The sequence below is a fragment of the Geotrypetes seraphini genome, chromosome 8, assembly GCF_902459505.1.
Source record: "Geotrypetes seraphini chromosome 8, aGeoSer1.1, whole genome shotgun sequence".
Lineage (NCBI taxonomy): Eukaryota > Metazoa > Chordata > Amphibia > Gymnophiona > Dermophiidae > Geotrypetes > Geotrypetes seraphini.
The window spans coordinates 20,566,564-20,583,481 of record NC_047091.1 but is presented as its reverse complement, the minus strand read 5'-3'; the positions used below and the strand labels follow the sequence as shown (position 1 = coordinate 20,583,481).

Below are 16,918 nucleotides of genomic sequence, written 5' to 3'. Positions count from 1 at the left end.
ATCCTTACCTCGGAGCGCTTACTGTTGTGAGTGCGAGAGAGGCTTGGCCAAAGTGAGACAGCGTCCTGCGTCCTGCGAGAGCTGTGCACGAGCGAAGCCAAGGGGGGGAGGGAGTTGTGTGGGGGCGTAGGGAGTCGGAAGGGACTCCCGCGAGACAGCGGAAAGGGATGAAGGGGCATCGGGGCTTGGGTGCGAAGGCGAAGGCGAAGGGTGCGAAGCCAAGGGGGGGAGGGAGTTGTGAGCGCGAGAGAAGCCTGGTGATGAAGGGGGATCGGGCCCAAGCTCAGAGAGAGAAAGCGGAAAGGGATGAAGGGGGATCGGGGATTGGGAGAGACAGCGGAAAGAGATGAAGGGGGATCGAGGGGGGGTAGGGAGTCGAAGCCTGGTGATGAAGGGGGATCGGGCCCAAGCTCAGAGAGAGAAAGCGGAAAGGGATGAAGGGGGATCGTTGAGCGAAGCCAAGGGGGGGTGCGAAGCCAAGGGGGGGAGGGAGTTGTGAGCGCGAGAGAAGCCTGGTGATGAAGGGGGATCGGGCCCAAGCTCAGAGAGAGAAAGCGGAAAGGGATGAAGGGGGATCGGGGATTGGGAGAGACAGCGCAAAGAGATGAAGGGGGATCGAGGGGGGGTAGGGAGTCGAAGCCTGGGGATGAAGGGGGATCGGGCCCAAGGCCAGAGCGAGACAGCGGAAAGGGATGAAGGGGGATCGGGGCTTGGGCCGAAAGGGAACATGAGCTGAGCGAAGCCAAGGGGGGGTAGGGAGTCGAAGCATGGGAATGAAGGGGGATCGGGCCCAAGGCCAGAGCAAGACATCGGAAAGGGATGAAGGGGGATCGGGGCTTGGGCCGAAAGGGAACATGAGCTGAGCGAAGCCAAGGGGGGGTAGGGAGTCGAAGCATGGGAATGAAGGGGGATCGGGCCCAACGCCAGAGCAAGACATCGGAAAGGGATGAAGGGGGATCGGGGCTTGGGCCGAAAGGGAACATGAGCTGAGCGAAGCCAAGGGGGGGTAGGGAGTCGAAGCATGGGAATGAAGGGGGATCGGGCCCAACGCCAGAGCAAGACATCGGAAAGGGATGAAGGGGGATCGGGGCTTGGGCCGAAAGGGAACATGAGCTGAGCGAAGCCAAGGGGGGGTAGGGAGTCGAAGCATGGGAATGAAGGGGGATCGGGCCCAAGGCCAGAGCAAGACATCGGAAAGGGATGAAGGGGGATCGGGGCTTGGGCCGAAAGGGAACATGAGCTGAGCGAAGCCAAGGGGGGGTAGGGAGTCGAAGCATGGGAATGAAGGGGGATCGGGCCCAAGGCCAGAGCCAGACAGCGTCCCGCGAGCGTACGCCGCCTCCGACGAGCCGCAGGTCTGCCGAAAGGGAACATGATATTATCCCGCTGGAGCGCGCTGATAAGTGCAGCAAGGCCTGAAGTAGGGGAAAATGCTCAGGGGCGAAAGGTGCGTGGGCGAAATGTATGTATAGTCGCCAGTGCTAAATTCGGCCAATCTGGCGCCAATGACTTTGCAAAATTCACCAGAGCTTCTATAAATATGACATGTTCTTGCCTCTTGGTCATTTAGTCCTTTCGATTTCCTGATTAACTGATCTGTGTAGTGATTTATTTTGTTATGGAATCAGTTCTTTCAAAGCGTGGCAAGAAGAAGCTAGTTTACGAAAATCATATTTATGTATTCTCTAAACGAACAGCAGATGACAGACATGCTATTTGGGTATGCGAAAAGCGGTCAAGGTGTAAAGGACGCGTTTGGACTGAAGGAATTGATGGCGAAGTTGTGAAAATCGTAAATATACATAATCATGCAGCACAGGCAGCAAGGCCTGAAGTAGTTCGATTAATCAATGAAGTTACTTCCAGGGCAAGGTCGACACAGGAGACGCCACAGCAGATTCTTAGTGAGGTCATTTCAGGCAGCCATGCAAACGTTGGAGCGCTTCTGCCTAGAAAAGATTCGCTAAAGAGATCAATTCGATCGTCAAGACAAGCCAAGGGTATGCCGCGGCTGCCTCAAACCGTTGATCAACTCGTCATCCCGCCAGAATTTCAGGAGATCATTATCAATGGCGTCCAACAGCAATTTCTTTTGTGGGACTCGGGTAAACTTTTCTTTTCAAGCTATTAGCATTATGTACTCGTACATGTAGGCGTTATTTGCTCGCATTTTATATCATTTTGTGGCACATAAAATGGCCCAAAATTTCTTAATTTATTAGAATTGATCAAACAAGTATGTCTTAGTTTTCTAAGCCGTTTTAAGCTTTATCTTGAATTATTGTTGCTATATAATATTCCACATGTAATTTTACTAAATTACTTGGTACAATTTTAGTAGAATTTGTGAAACATTCCATTAACGTAATAGCTCCAAAAAATGAAGAAAAAATTTTTTTTTTTGTATTTTGGAATTTTTTGATGCCAGCGAATAGAGCTCGTCGAAAAATGTTGTTTTTTCTGCACCCCTGACTATTTCTGACCCTTTTTTGGACTTTGAAAAGCCCATGTATGTACCGTCCCAACTGAGGGGTTTCCTCCATCCACCGCCTAAATTTATGCCTAAATTATTTTTATTTTTATTCAGGGGCTGGAACCAGCCGAATATTGATATTTGGAACGAGGGATAATCTCCACTTGTTGGCACAGAGCAGTGAATGGTTCGCTGATGGCACGTTTTCTACTGCACCAGCTTTGTTCGAGCAGCTTTATACGATCCATGCAGTTCACGGTGGTGTCATCATTCCAGCATTGTACGCGCTGTTGCCGAACAAGACCCGAACAACCTATCGACAGATGCTGCAGCAGCTTAAGAATATGCAGCCAGGTCTCCAACCGAAGCAGTTGATGACCGATTTTGAACAAGCTGCAATTCAAGCGTTTGAAATCGAGTTTCCTAACATGGAGAAAACAGGCTGCTTCTTCCACTTGTCGCAGTCAATATGGCGAAGAGTTCAGAATGAAGGATTGAAAGTGCGCTACCAAAATGACCACGAATTTGCACAGTGGATCCGCATGATACCAGCTCTTGCTTTTCTGCCTCCGGCCAGTGTTGTGCAATCATTTGAAGAGCTGCTGGAAGATCCCAAATTTCCAGAAGAAGCACTACCCATTGCCAACTATTTCGAGGACACCTACATTGGTCGAATGAACCGAAGAGGACGCCAGAATCCATTGTTTCCAGTTGTGTTTTGGAATGTTCATCAACGAACGTTGAAAGGCCAACATCGGACGAATAATGACGTCGAGGGCTGGCATCGCAGCTTTCAAGAAACCTGCGGCTCACTTTTCCCCAATATATACCGCTTCATCAACTGCTTGAAAAGACAGCAAGGACTTCACAATTTTGAAATCACGCAGATTATAGCAGGCAATCCTGTCAATGCGCGAAACAAGAAATACGCGGCTATTTCTGCAAGAATTCTGCGTATTGTGGAGGACTTGGACAATCGAAATTTGATCGACTATCTCAGAGGAATAGCATACAATTTTGAATTTTGATTGACGTTCACTGTATTTCATTTTACTTGTTATTTGACTGTGTTGTGTTTGGACTGTTATTTCATTTGACAGGTTAGTTTTTGTTCACTTTATCACTGTATTTCATTTTACTTGTTATTTGAATGTTATTTGACTGTTTTGTTTAGCACAGTAAAAAATTAAAAAAATAAATCCTGTTTTAGCCCAGCCTCTTGTTTCCAACAGTGGCCAATCCAGGTCATGCCCAATATATGCTCTCTGCAAATGGTGTGCACTCTTCACAGGGAGCGCATATTCTTCATGGTGCATAAAAGATTACCCAGCCTGCAGAGAGGATCACCGGTGCTGTAGCGTTCCTTGCAGGTTGCCATCAGCCTCCGCAGCACGTTTTCTATGCTGCGGTCCCACCCCTCCTTTGACATCAGGGGCGGGAACGTGCTGCTGAGGACGATGGCAGCCTGTAAGGATCGCTACAGCACTGGCAATCATCTCTGCAGGCTGCAGTAATTATCTGAAGGTAAGAGCAGAAGGCCAGGGGGGAAGCCGGAGGATGCTGCAAAGAGCGGGCAGCACTAGTACAGACTGCGGCCTCAAAATAGTACCTGGTGGGCCGCATGTGGCCTCCAAGCCGTGAGTTTGAGACCACTGGGTTAGAGCCTTCAAGAAAGCAGTCCGCAGTTTCCCGTGATAGATGCTAATCCAGAAGGATTGGCTCTTATCAGACTGTTGCTCTTTAGTTTCTGGTGGTGGGTTGTGGGTGTGATATGGCTACTTACTACTGCTGAACTTGTTAGCTAGTCACATCCCTTACTGATAAGCAGACTAGATAGACTTTATCTGCCTTCATTTTTTTTGTTTCTATGTTGTAACCAAATAATTTACACTTTCCAAGCTTTTAATGGCGCACTCCAGATATTAAGCGTAGAAGTACAGCTCTACAGTTGTTGAGATGATGCGGTATACAAACTTAAGGTTTGGTTTAGTTTAGTTTAGGATATAGAAATAGGTGTGTTCCCTATTCCCACATTATCTGTTGCTTAAGAATTGTTCAAAAATATTTTGACCTGCCAGTGTTAATTTACTTGTTCAATCTTTAGTGTTATCACAGCTAGACTGTTGTAATCCAGTTTATGTAATCATTGGTTGCTTGAAATTTTTGAAACACAGGCTGCAGTTAGTACAGAATGCAGCTGTCAAACTGATTTATTTTATATTTAAACATGATAACCACTTTTTTGAGCTTTGCTGGCTTTCTGTTTATGATAAGAGTTTATTTTGAAGGATCTTCATTTGAGCTCACAAGGCATTGTAGGGTAATTTACCAGAATATATGCAAATTTATTTTCAGTGATTAAATGGAAACATTATGCATGGTCTTGGAAACCAGGTATTATTAACTTTTCCATCAGCTAGACATTTGTAGTCTAGGAAGCAGTTTAATTTGTATAGTTCTTCTTTTGTTACCCACATTGAACTGTATGGGCATATATGGGCTAGAAGATTTGGATGTAATGTACTAGAGAGCTGAATGAGGTGGGAAATCAATTGGTAGGGTGATAACCCAACAAAAAAATCAATAAGGGAAATGGAGGAGCATGAACAGCTTGGCCCTCCAAAGCAAACCTACCCCCCCTTGGCTTCGCTCATGTTCCCTTTCGGCCCAAGCCCCGATCCCCCTTCATCCCCAGACTTCGTCTCCCTACCCCCCCCCTTGGCTTCTCTCGCGCTCACAACAGTAGCTGGACTGACCTACCCCCCCTAGGCTTCGCTCGCGAACAGCTCTCGCGGGACGCTGTCTCGCTTTTGGCCAGGTGCTCCTGCTTGGATAATCACTGGCGTGTATGGGGGGAGGGGAAAGTAGCCGTGTTCAGCACACACATCCCACCCTTCTCTAATACAGCTGTCTAATGCTGCAGTTGATTGCATCTCTCCAGAAGCCTCGATCCCACCTTGGCTTCTCTCGCGCTCACAACAGTAGCTGGACTGATTTGCGCTCCGAGGTAAGGATTTGCGCTCCGAGATGGGGGCGAAATGTGGGGGGGCGAAATGTGGGGGGGGCGAAATGTGGGGGGGCGAAATGTGGGGGGGCGAAATGTGTGGGGGCGAAACATCCGGGGGGCGAAATGTGCGGGGGCGAAATGTGGGGGGGGCGAAACATCCGGGGGGGCGAAATGTGCGGGGGCGAAATGTGGGGGGCGAAATGTGGGGGGCGAAATGTGGGGGGCGAAACTTCCGTGAACCGTAGTTTCCTGCTTCATCTCTGCGACCAGTTTTGTGATAAGGGACCACATCCGCTCTTCTCCAATTCCCAGGCACCACTCCCATCTCCAAAAATTTGTTGAACAAATCTTTAATAAGACCCACCAGAACCTCTCTGAGCTCTCTCAATATCCAGGGATGGATCCCGTCTGGTCCCATCGCTTTGTCCATCTTCAATTTTTCAAGTTGTTCATAAACACTTTCTTCCGTGAATGGCATAGTATCTAATCCATTTTTATGTGTAACTTTGCCAGACAATATCGGTCGTTCTCCAGGATCTTTTTCCATGAACACAGAAGCATTTGTTTAACATGTTTGCTTTTTCCTCATCACTCTCCACATAGATACATATCATCTTTTAGTCTCACAATTCCATTTTTGATCTTCTTCCTTTCACTAATATATCTGAAAAAAATGTTTGCCTCCTGCTTTTACATTTCTAGCCATTTGCTTTTCCACTTGCACCAGACTTATCTCTCTTTTGGCTTCTTTCAGTTTCACCTGATAGTCCTTTCTGTACTTCTCTTCTTGGGTTTTTTTATATTTCACGAACACCAGCTCTTTTGTCTTTATTTTCTCCACCATAAGTTTAGAGAACCATATCGGTTTCTTTTTTCTCTTGGTTTTATTTATTTTCTTCACATAAACGTCAGTAACCATTTTTATTGCTCCTTTCAGCTTAGACCACTATTTTTCCACTTTCCTTATGTCCTCCCATCCTAACAACTCTTGCTTCAGGTACGCTCCCATTTTACTAAAGCCTGCATGTTTGAAATCTAGGACTTTGAGTTTCGTAAGGCCGCCCTCCACTTTAGTTGTTATGGTTCAATCTTTTTTATTATTTTGTGAAATAACAATGTCAGTACAAACAATCCAGCAATGCAACCAAACAGCATTCCAGTACTAGTAAATCAACCCCCCAAGTATCCGTCCTCCCACCCACCCACCCACCCACTCCCACCCATGGGAACAGCCAGAGTTACACATCAATTTAGCAGTCTACTGCGCACTACCGGGGTCAAAGTGTCGCAAAAAGGCAGCCAACAACGTAAGTATGCATATCCTAATTTAGAGTTAATATCAGTTATGGCCAAACGCTCATAACCCGCCAGTTGAATCATCTGAGCACGCCATTGTGCTAAAGATGGGGTATGCTCGGACAACCAGCACTGAAGAATAGTTTTAATGCCCATGAATATTGTCTTTTGAACAAATGCTGCCGCTCCTGGACGTTTTGGTGTTAAAGTAAATTGTAACGTAAAAAGAAAAGTGTTCGTGGGTGACCAAGTACAGTTCCAAATGGATTGAACATGCAGACAAATTTTCTTCCAATATGCCTGAATTCCCGGACATAGCCAAAACATGTGACCCAGAGAGGCCCTCGGGGCCGCGCATCTTGGACAGCAGTCAGTATCACTCACATGCACCCGATAAGCCCGAACTGGGGCAAAGTATGCCCGGGCCAGAAACTTGTAATAGCGTTCTTTTTCAGCCGGAGATGCCAACAATCTCATTCCCAAGGAGAAACTCCGCTTAAGCACCTCATGTGTGACGGTGAAGTGTAAATCCAGAGTCCATTGATTAGCCAAGGAATCATAATCCAAGTCACCGGCTAGGTCTTGTAAAAAGCGATGATGAAAACGTAATGGTGTAGGTTCTTGTGCCGTCAAACAAAGGGCTTCGGACAGTTTTTCTTGAACTTCCTTTCTCAAGTCTGATTTGGGCAAAGTGCTGACATAGTGATGTAGTTGGTTATAAGGGAACCAATCACCGGGCTCCAGTATAGAAGAATCACATAGTGATTGAAAAGATTGGAGAGACCCATTAGATTGCAACACATTCCACAAATAATACATTCCCCTCTCAGTCCACCAAATGCTAGCATTCAAGGGCATACCTGGGGAAAAGGCTCCATTGCCGGTGACCGGAAAGCACGGGGTCACATCATATCTAATTGCCAGTCGCCGGCAGAGAGACTTCCAGAGTTTTCTCAATGGAAACAAAAATAAGTCCCCATAGGTCACCTCCCGTTTAGGTAAGCTACCAACATGTAGTAAGTAACTAAAGTGGTAGGGAGCAAACGCTGAACATTCCACCTTAGTAGCTGTAAAATGGGAGGTATTACAAAACCAGTCATTTAAATGTCGGAGTTGACAAGCCTCATTAAATCTACCTATATGCAAGAGACCCAGGCCCCCTTGGACAGTTGGTAATGATAAGGTATGTAAAGGGATCCTTGACCTCCTACCTCCCCAAAGAAATCTTGATACTGTTCTATGATGCTGTCTGAGGTGTGCGCTTGATATTAATATAGGTAGTGTTTGTAGAATATAAAGCCATTGTGGAATCACCATCATATTATATAAAGCGATCCTACCCATTAACGTCAACGGGTACGCTCGCCACGCCTGCAGACGCCATTCCGTTTGAGATAGTAAAGGCATCACATTTATGGAGTATATAGTGGCTAAATCCTCGGGAAGGAGGACCCCCAGATACCTAATGGATGAGGTTGCCCATACAAGTGGAAAGGGTTCCGGCCAAGTGTCCCTAATTATGGGTTGTAACGGGAGTACCATAGATTTCTGTTTATTCAATGTCAGTCCAGAATATAAATGGAATTCATCTAATATCTCTAATGCGCGCGTCAAGGAACGGTGCGGCTGAGCCAGAGTTAGCAAAATATCATCCGCAAAAGCTAGCACTCTTAGTTGGGAGGCCCCTTCCGATAGTCCCACCAAAATATCATCCCTCTGTATAGTACGTAATAGTGGATCTAAATAAATCAAGAAAAGTAGAGGGGACAATGGGCAACCCTGACGAGTACCCCGGCCTACAGTAAAGGTCCGCGTCAGGATACCATTCACTAGTAGGGAAGCAGTTGGATCCGTGTATAACACCCTCAAAGCTGACCGAAACCAGCCTTCCACCCCCATATAAGACAACACCTCAAAGAGATAGTTCCAGTTAACTTGGTCAAATGCCTTAGCCGCATCTAGGCTGACCAGAATTCCTGGTGTAGATGTCGCTTGCGCTCTAGACATTGCCAATAATATTCTCCGGACATTTATCACGGAATGCCTACCCCGGACAAATCCCGCCTGCGCAGGTGAAATTACACGTGGTAGGATGGGAGCCAATCGGTTGGCCAGTAAGCGAGCAAGAATTTTTATGTCAACATTAAGGAGGGATATTGGACGATAAGAGTCAACCTCTTCTTTTGGTTTGCCCGGTTTATGAAGTAATGTAATGGTGGCGGTATTAATATGAGATGGAAATGTTCCTTTCTCCAATGCCACCACATAATAGTGAAGAAGCGGTTCACACACCTGCAGCGACAGGGCTTTGTAAAATTCAGCAGAAAATCCGTCAGGGCCCGGAGCAGTACCAGATCGTAAATTTTTAATCGCTGTCTGGATCTCCGTTCCCTGAATAGGTCTATTTAACACCGATCTCTGCAGGTCCGTGAACTTTGGCATGCCCGCATCTTCCAAAAAATCACAAACATCAGGGCCTACATAAGTACCAGTACTTTTATAAAAGTTAGAGAAGTGTTGATAAAATGTCTCTGCAATATCTGTCGGTTTAGTATGGTAGGTATTAGGGCCCAATTTAATTCGGGGGATGTAACGGTCATCCTGCCAATTTTTGGTCAATGCGGCTAATAATTTACCTGTTCTATTTCCGAAACGATGGAACCTATACTTCCTATAAAACAGGGAGCGCTTTGCTCGATCATGCAATAAAGCATTTAGCGCTACTTGTGCTGAGTGCATCTCCTCACCCAGCAGCCGAGTAGGATGGAGAAGATAACGTGCTTTCAGACGAGTATATTGTGTTTCCAATCTAATAATGCCGTGAGAAATACGTTTACAACGAGCAGTGACAAAGGAAATTATTGCTCCTCTGAGCACGGCTTTGGCCGTGTCCCAAAAGAGGTCCGGAGTGGATTGATGTTGTCCATTAGTTGTTAAAAAATCCTCCCAACATGAACCCAAGTATGTCAGAAAAGAGGGGTCATCCTTCAAGTAGGAAGGAAATCGCCAACGGCGACTACCCGAAGGAGGTAGTCCCCAGGCCACATCCAGCCAGACAGGACAATGATCTGATATCGCCAAAGGCCCAATGGTGGCCTCAGTTACCCGAGAGAAGAGAGATTCAGATATGAAGGTATAGTCTAAACGGGAAAAAGTCCCATGCGCCCTAGATTGGTGTGTATAGTCCCTCTCGAATGGGTGTAGCAAGCGCCATGGATCTACTAGGCCCAGGGATTTGCAAAGGAAGGGTAACCCCTTAGTATTAGTGGTAGATGTAGAAGCGGAGTGACCCGAACGGTCCACCGTAGCATCCATTACTTGATTAAAATCCCCCACTACCAATAGGGGAATGGAAGTATCTTTGAGTCCCAGTGAGATTAATGAGTTAAGATAGGATTGTGAATAGACATTAGGCCCATACGTGATCAACAGTCTAAATTCTGTGCCCTGTAGTGAGATGTGCAGCAGTAAAGTCCTACCCTGAGTATCTGCATGGCATGAGGTGACAGCACACTTCAAACCCTTACGGATCAGTAAGCACACTCCAGCACGTTTACCCGAAGAGGAGGCATAGTAAACTGAGCCCACCCAGCCTCTCCTCAATTTTTCCGATTCAGCGGCAGTCAATTTAGTCTCCTGCAAACAAGCCAAATCTGCGCGGTGATGTTTCAGGTGTTGTAAAATTTTTGATCTTTTTACCGGGGAAGATATGCCGGATACATTCCAGGAGACAATTCGAAGTGCGCTGTCACCCAGGATCTCTCAAAAAACCATGTACACAGAGAAATATATTCCAATACCACGCCCAGGCACCCAGCCTTACCCGAGCGTGAATGGCACAGCGCCAGGCAGTACGCAGAAAAAACAAACAGTAATACAGCATGTGAATAGCAATACAAGCCCAAATAAAAAACTTATCAATATCAGTCCGTAACTCCTTAGGCTGTCCCCATTCCCCCCCCCCTATCCCCAATCCCTACCTGAACAATCCCAGATTCCTTACTAAACATATCCCGTCCGGAATATGCCAGAGGCCCGTAGGACACCAGACGGGGCCCCAATCCCCTCAATGAACATTAATCTGAAGTGTTCTTTGAGCTTTAAACAGTAAACAGTAAAATATCCATCCCAGCCAAAAGTGAAGATTGAGTGACCCTGGGATACTCAAGGAGGATCTCCCAGAGACTTTAGGCGAGTGTTGATGAACTCAGCTGCCTCAGATGCTTGCGGGAATAAGTGCCAAGCACCCTCATGATGTATTTTCAACAGAGCTGGGTAGACAAACAGAAATCGCTGCTTGAGGTCCACCAAACGCTTGCAGAGAGGATAAAATTATTTTCTCTTGTCTGTGAGAGCCATCGAGTAATCCTGGCTGATTCTGATAGTCGACCCATGAAGTATTGGCGAATCCTTTCTTGCCCGGTACAGGCGTAGTATGGCTGCCTTATGTTGATAGTTCAAAAATTTTGCTATCACCACTCGCGGTCTGGCATCATGCGCAGGTCTCGCTCCCATTCTATGGGCCCGTTCTAAGCAGAGAGAGCTGGAGCTCATGGCTTCCGGAAATTCTGTTTCAAGCCAATGCTCCAATTCTGCCGGTAAGCGAGCATCAGGGATTGATTCCGGAACACCCATAAAGCGAAGATTGCTGCGACGCGACCTATTTTCCAGGTCGTCAATCTTTTCGGCTTGTCTGTGTACAGTTTCCTATAATGCTGCAATATCCAGCTCGTGAGAGTTTACAGTGTCCTCAGTTGTGGAGACCCGCTGCTCCAAATCCGTCGTGCGGGCCGCCGTGTCCGTGAGCAGTTGTTCAAGGCGAGTCATGGCAGAAGTGAGTACCTCCATTTGTGGGCCCAATACTTGAGCCACCGCCGATTTGATATCCGCCAGCGCCGCGTCCGTGAACTCGGACACCACCGTGCTCGAGGCAGCCGCCATTTTGAGCGCGCCCGAGTTTTGCTTCGGCACGCTAGCCCGCTCCTCTTTGGATCTCGCCGCCTCCTGCGAACGGGTGAGGTACTTGTCCATACGTGCCCGTCGCTGCCCGGAGCTAACAGATCCAGCCAGTTTAACAATGAAGCGAGTTAAAGCTCGGGAGAGAAGATCGGGGCCCGGAGCCGATGCGGAGCACGTCCTCAGCGGCTCATAGCGTCACCTTAGTTGTTATATCAAACCAAACCATTTGATGATCGCTATTTCCGAGGTGGGCACCCACTTGAACATTAGAGATACTCTAGTATTGCTTTTTCCCTTGTCAGTTCCGTCACCAATTGTTATATTACATTACATTTCTAGACTGCAAAACCTCACGGATCGATGCGGTTCACAAAAATAGAAAACTGGACAGTCCCAGTGAACTACAAAGTAGACATCAATTCAATTCTGTAAAAATTTTACAAACAAGACTGATTTCAGTAACTTTCTATAACGTATATAAGAACAGGACCTGCCAAATAAAGGACGTAACTCCCTATCCCAGCTGGCTGCCTGAAAAGCAATTGGACGTTGTTGGAACTTCTTATACACACAACCTCGAACTGGGGAGAAATCAAATAACACAGTATTATGCAGTGGACGGTTGTTATAAATAAATAATTCTAACAGGTACTCAGGTGTAATAAAACGTGATATGATCTGCGGTATTCTGCATTCTTCGTAATCAAAGTACATTTGTCCGGTGTCCGGCAATATGAACTGAATTGCAGTAATCCAAAGTACTGAGTATCAACGACTGAATAAGTAATCTAAATGCCATAGGTAGAAATATGATTTGATGGTCTGCAGCATCCACAAAATAAACATTTTTTCACCAGCACCAAGGTAAATGCTTTCATAGTTAGATTTCTATCTAAATGTACTCCCAGGATTTTAATTTCAGATTCAATAGGGTAAGTAATCCCTCCCAACGTTAACTCTCTATCTACCACCTTTTTTAGAAGGGGATGTAAAGAAAAATTTAGGGCTCCTTTTACGAATTCAGTGTGAATATCCTGAAAACCTGACCAGCAAGGGGGGTACTCCAGAACTGACTTGGGAAACAGAGATTTAGCTCCTGTACCTTGGAACTCCCAGAGCAACTTTGACTTCAGTTCTCATACTCCAAGTTCATGGCATGATTGCAAGCCTGGTACTGTTCTGTCTTGACATGAAGATGGTTTCCCGCGGTTATCCGCAGGGACGGTGATGAATTTTGTCACCGTGTCATTCTCTCTCCAAGTTCATGGCATGATTGCAAGCCTGGTACTGTTCTGTCTTGACATTTCTAAACTAAACTAAAACTTAGATTTATAGACCGGGTCATCAGCAATAGGAGCTCGACTCGGTTAACAGTAAGAAGAAAAAACAAGACTATACTAGATAAAATAATCAAAATGTTTAATTTGATTGACTGCCTTTTGATCCACATAGCAAGACATTTTGATTATTTTAATCTAGTATATTCTTGTTTTTTTCTTCTTACTGTTAACCGAGTCGAGCTGCTATTGCTGATGACCCGGTCTATAAAAGTTTTAGTTTAGTTTAGAAATGTCAAGACAGAACAGTACCAACTTGCAATCGTGCCATGAACTTGGAGAGAGAATGACACGGTGACAAAATTCATCACCGTCCCCGCGGATAACTGCGGGAAACCATCTTCATGTCATTCTTTAAGGAGAGAGGAAAGAATCAGAGTATAATTGGCCACAACCACTGACCTGCAAGCTTTGCTTTGAAGAATGCTGGTGTAGAAGGACCGAGGTTGAAATAGACACTAGAAAATGACATGGGATTATTTCCCACGGTTATCTGCGGGGACGGGAATGGTGATTAATTTTGTCACTGTGTCATTCTCTACAGCAAGATGGTATGCAGTAAACACATTTATGCAATAAAAGAAATGCCCTATGCCAGGCACAATTACAGTCACCCTGAACAGACAGATATATATTTCTGGGTTTCTATATATTTATTTATTTTTCTATACTGTTCTCCAAGAGGAGCTCACAAAGGTTTACATGAATTTATTCAGATGCTCAAGCATTTTCCCTGTCTGTCCTGATGGGCTCACAATCTATCTAATGTACCTGGGGCAATGATGGCATACTGTAAATAACAACTGCCTACATGGGAGCATCACCTTCCTCCTGAGAAACTAGCAATTTTTCTGTAATTAGCCATAAAATAACTTTTGGTACTATGGTCCCTAATGGTTGCCTAGTACACAAGTCTGTAGCAAAAGTGAACAGTCAAACATGTTGCCTCATATTTTCATGAAACAGCAGAAAAAAAATTATGAGCGATGAAAATCATGAAGCAGCATTCGGTGGCAGGGCATACAGATCTTAATGTACTTGTCCCTAGCTTTCTTGAATTCAGATATACTTTTAATCTGCACTGGCAGGGCGTTCCACGTATTCACCACCATTTTCGTGAAAAAGTATTTTCTGAGGTTCCTTCTGAATCTATCCCCTTTCACCTTTATTCTATGCCTCCCCATTTCATAAGAATTGCCATCTCCAGATCAGACCCTGGGTCCATCAAGTCCGGTGATCCGCACACGCGGAGGCCCCGCCAGGTGTACCCTGGCATAGTTTTAGTCCCCATATCACTGTATGCTTCTCAAGGGAGATGTGCATCTAATTTACTCTATGCCACTCTTAAGGAGATGTGCATCTAGTTTACCCTTAAATCCTAGAACGGTGGATTCTGCAGTTACTTCCTCTGGGAGAGCATTCCAAGTGTCCACCACTCGCTGCGTGAAACAGAACTTCCTGATATTTGTCCTGATATTCAGAGTTTCCTTTAATTTAAAGCAACTTGCCTCATGCAATTATGCCACATAGGTATTTTATTTATGTTGATTTAAGATTTGATCTACCGCTCCTGCATTTTACTGACCTAAGCGGTTTACAATGTATCAAACTAAAATGAAATTAGGTACTTGAGAAAAACGACCCTATCTGTCCCGAAGGCTCACAATCTAGCTAAAGTACCTGATTAAAATAAAAATATGTAATACAGTTCTAAGTATTTAAACGTCTATCATCTCTCTCCTCTCCAGCCTTTCCTCCAAAGTATACATACTGAGATCTTTAAGGGCTCCTTTTATCGAGCCGCGCTAGCAGGGTTAGCACGCGCGACTATTAATCACGCGCTGGCCAAAAAACTACCGCCTGCTCAAGGCAGGTGTTAGTGACTAGCGTGGCCGGCGGTTTAACGCGCGCTATTACATGTGTTAAACCGCTAGCGCGGCTTGATAAAAGGAGCCCTAAGTCTCTCCTCATAAGCTTTATAACAGTTTATCACAAACTGTGTGCCGTGACAAGATGCCAGTGAGGAGAGGCACCGGCTAACTGCCTAAAGGACATGTTTCTCGTGGCCTCTCCTCTTCCAGCACCTCCCACTGGCGGCTCAGAATCCCATCTGGAGGGCATCAAGGTCCACGCATTTCCAGAGGCCCTCCAGCCGCAGCCCCAAGTTTAGAGTGCTGCGGCTCCAGAGAGTTTGCGAGACGCTGCTTTATGAGGAAGACCACTGACCATTTTAGTAGCCTTCCTCTGGACCAACTCCATAGAATTAACAAAAAAATTAAGTTTATAAGAATACAAATGTGGAGTCAGGCCTTAGAAGTCCCTTTCCTCCTTTTTTTCTATTCATTTGTTACATTTATTGATCTCCTATTTGAAGGGATTCACTCAAGGCAGTGTAGAGCAAGAATAAAAGTAGTATTTAAGAGACAGACAAATTACAACTGTAAAAATATTCAAATTGCAATCAAAATATGGCATAGTGTTACATTTCAACGTCAACACAATGTGCTTTGAAACATTTTAGTCGACAGCACAGGGTATAAGCCAGTGTCCCGCAAACTTTGTCGAGCCGCAGCACACTAAGGGCTCCTTTTACGAAGGAGCGCTACGGGTTTTACTGCATGTACCGGATTAGCGCGCGCTAGCCAAAAATCTACCGCCTGCTCAAAAGGAGGCGGTAGCAGCTAGCGCACGTGGCATTTTAGCGCGCATTTGTAAAAGGAGCCCTAAATGTAGCGGCTGTGACTCAAGGCATCCGGAAGTGCGCAGATGTCATCGTGGTGACATCACGTGCATGCGTAACATCATCATGTCGACATCCATGCATGCGCGAAGGCCCTCCAGACAGGGCCTGAGCTGCCAGTGGGGTGAAGGGAGGGTGCCAGCAGGGAAAAGGCGCAGAGAGAAGAAGAGGTGCTGGCTGATTGCCTACAGGATGTGGCTCTAGCTGCGAGAGGCACATCCTGTAGGCAGCCAGTGCCTCTCCTCCTCCCCAGTGTGTCATGGCACACCTGTTGTCTCAGGAGGAACACTAATGCGCCTCGGCACAGTTTGTGATACACTGGTTGAAGCAAAGATGGAACAAGTTTTGCAAGTCCTTATGTGAACACCTGAGAGCTGTTAGTGGCTCAGCCCAGAATCCCTTGTAGTAAGAAAAGATTGCACCTCCATTGTTAGGTACAGGCCTCCCCCCCCCAGCCTCCAGGTAATTATATCCTCCCAAGGTGGTGCTGCTGGGTTACTAATTGCAAAGGGATGCACCAGGGCTCTGGAGCCTGGCTGCTCACCTGCAGGATTAGCAAAGACACCCAGAGAACGTTTGTCTGGCCAAAGGTGACTTCAACTGTTTACCCAAATAAAAAGGCCTAGCTGAAATAGGTGGACCTGGAAAGAGAGGGGGGGAGGGGTACAGACGCTTCTCAGCTATCCGAAAACAGAAGCTTCAGCCTTGCAGTTTTCGTCCCAGCCCAGCGCCTGCGGGGGCGGGAGCCGAGGCCCGCGCCACGACGCGCCGAGTCACGTGACCGCGGGCCGCGCGGCCCTCCGGGAAGCGTAGTTCTGCTTGCCATTCGGGCGCAGGGCGTGTGTGCGGCGCCGGGACCACGACTCCCAGGGTGCCAGGCGGTTGCGCTCGGGGCCTGGCCACGGATGCCGTTGGTATGGCGAGTTCTCCCGCCCTGGCAGGCAGCAGGTGAGCTCGCGCTCCGTTTGCGTGAGAAAATTTCTTTTGGAAACCCCCCCCTCCACGAAGGGAATTCAGAACAGCCGGAGGGAGGGAGGAAATAACGAACGATGAGAGCGAGTCGTCGGCCCGCGGGGTTTTCTTCGTCGGCCGCGCGGCTCGGGGGT

General features: G+C 46.6%; 1 protein-coding gene across 3 annotated transcripts in view; it reads left to right on the top strand.

Moving 5' to 3' along the window:
• The first annotated feature begins 16,562 nt into the window (after positions 1-16,562).
• The window catches only part of THRAP3 (thyroid hormone receptor associated protein 3), a 176,551-nt gene continuing 176,195 nt past the window's right edge, over positions 16,563-16,918 (top strand). For all 3 annotated transcript variants that reach the window (XM_033953670.1, XM_033953669.1, XM_033953674.1), the window contains exon 1: positions 16,563-16,760. The gene's annotated coding sequence lies outside the window, so the exon portion shown is untranslated. The remainder of the gene's footprint in view (positions 16,761-16,918) is intronic.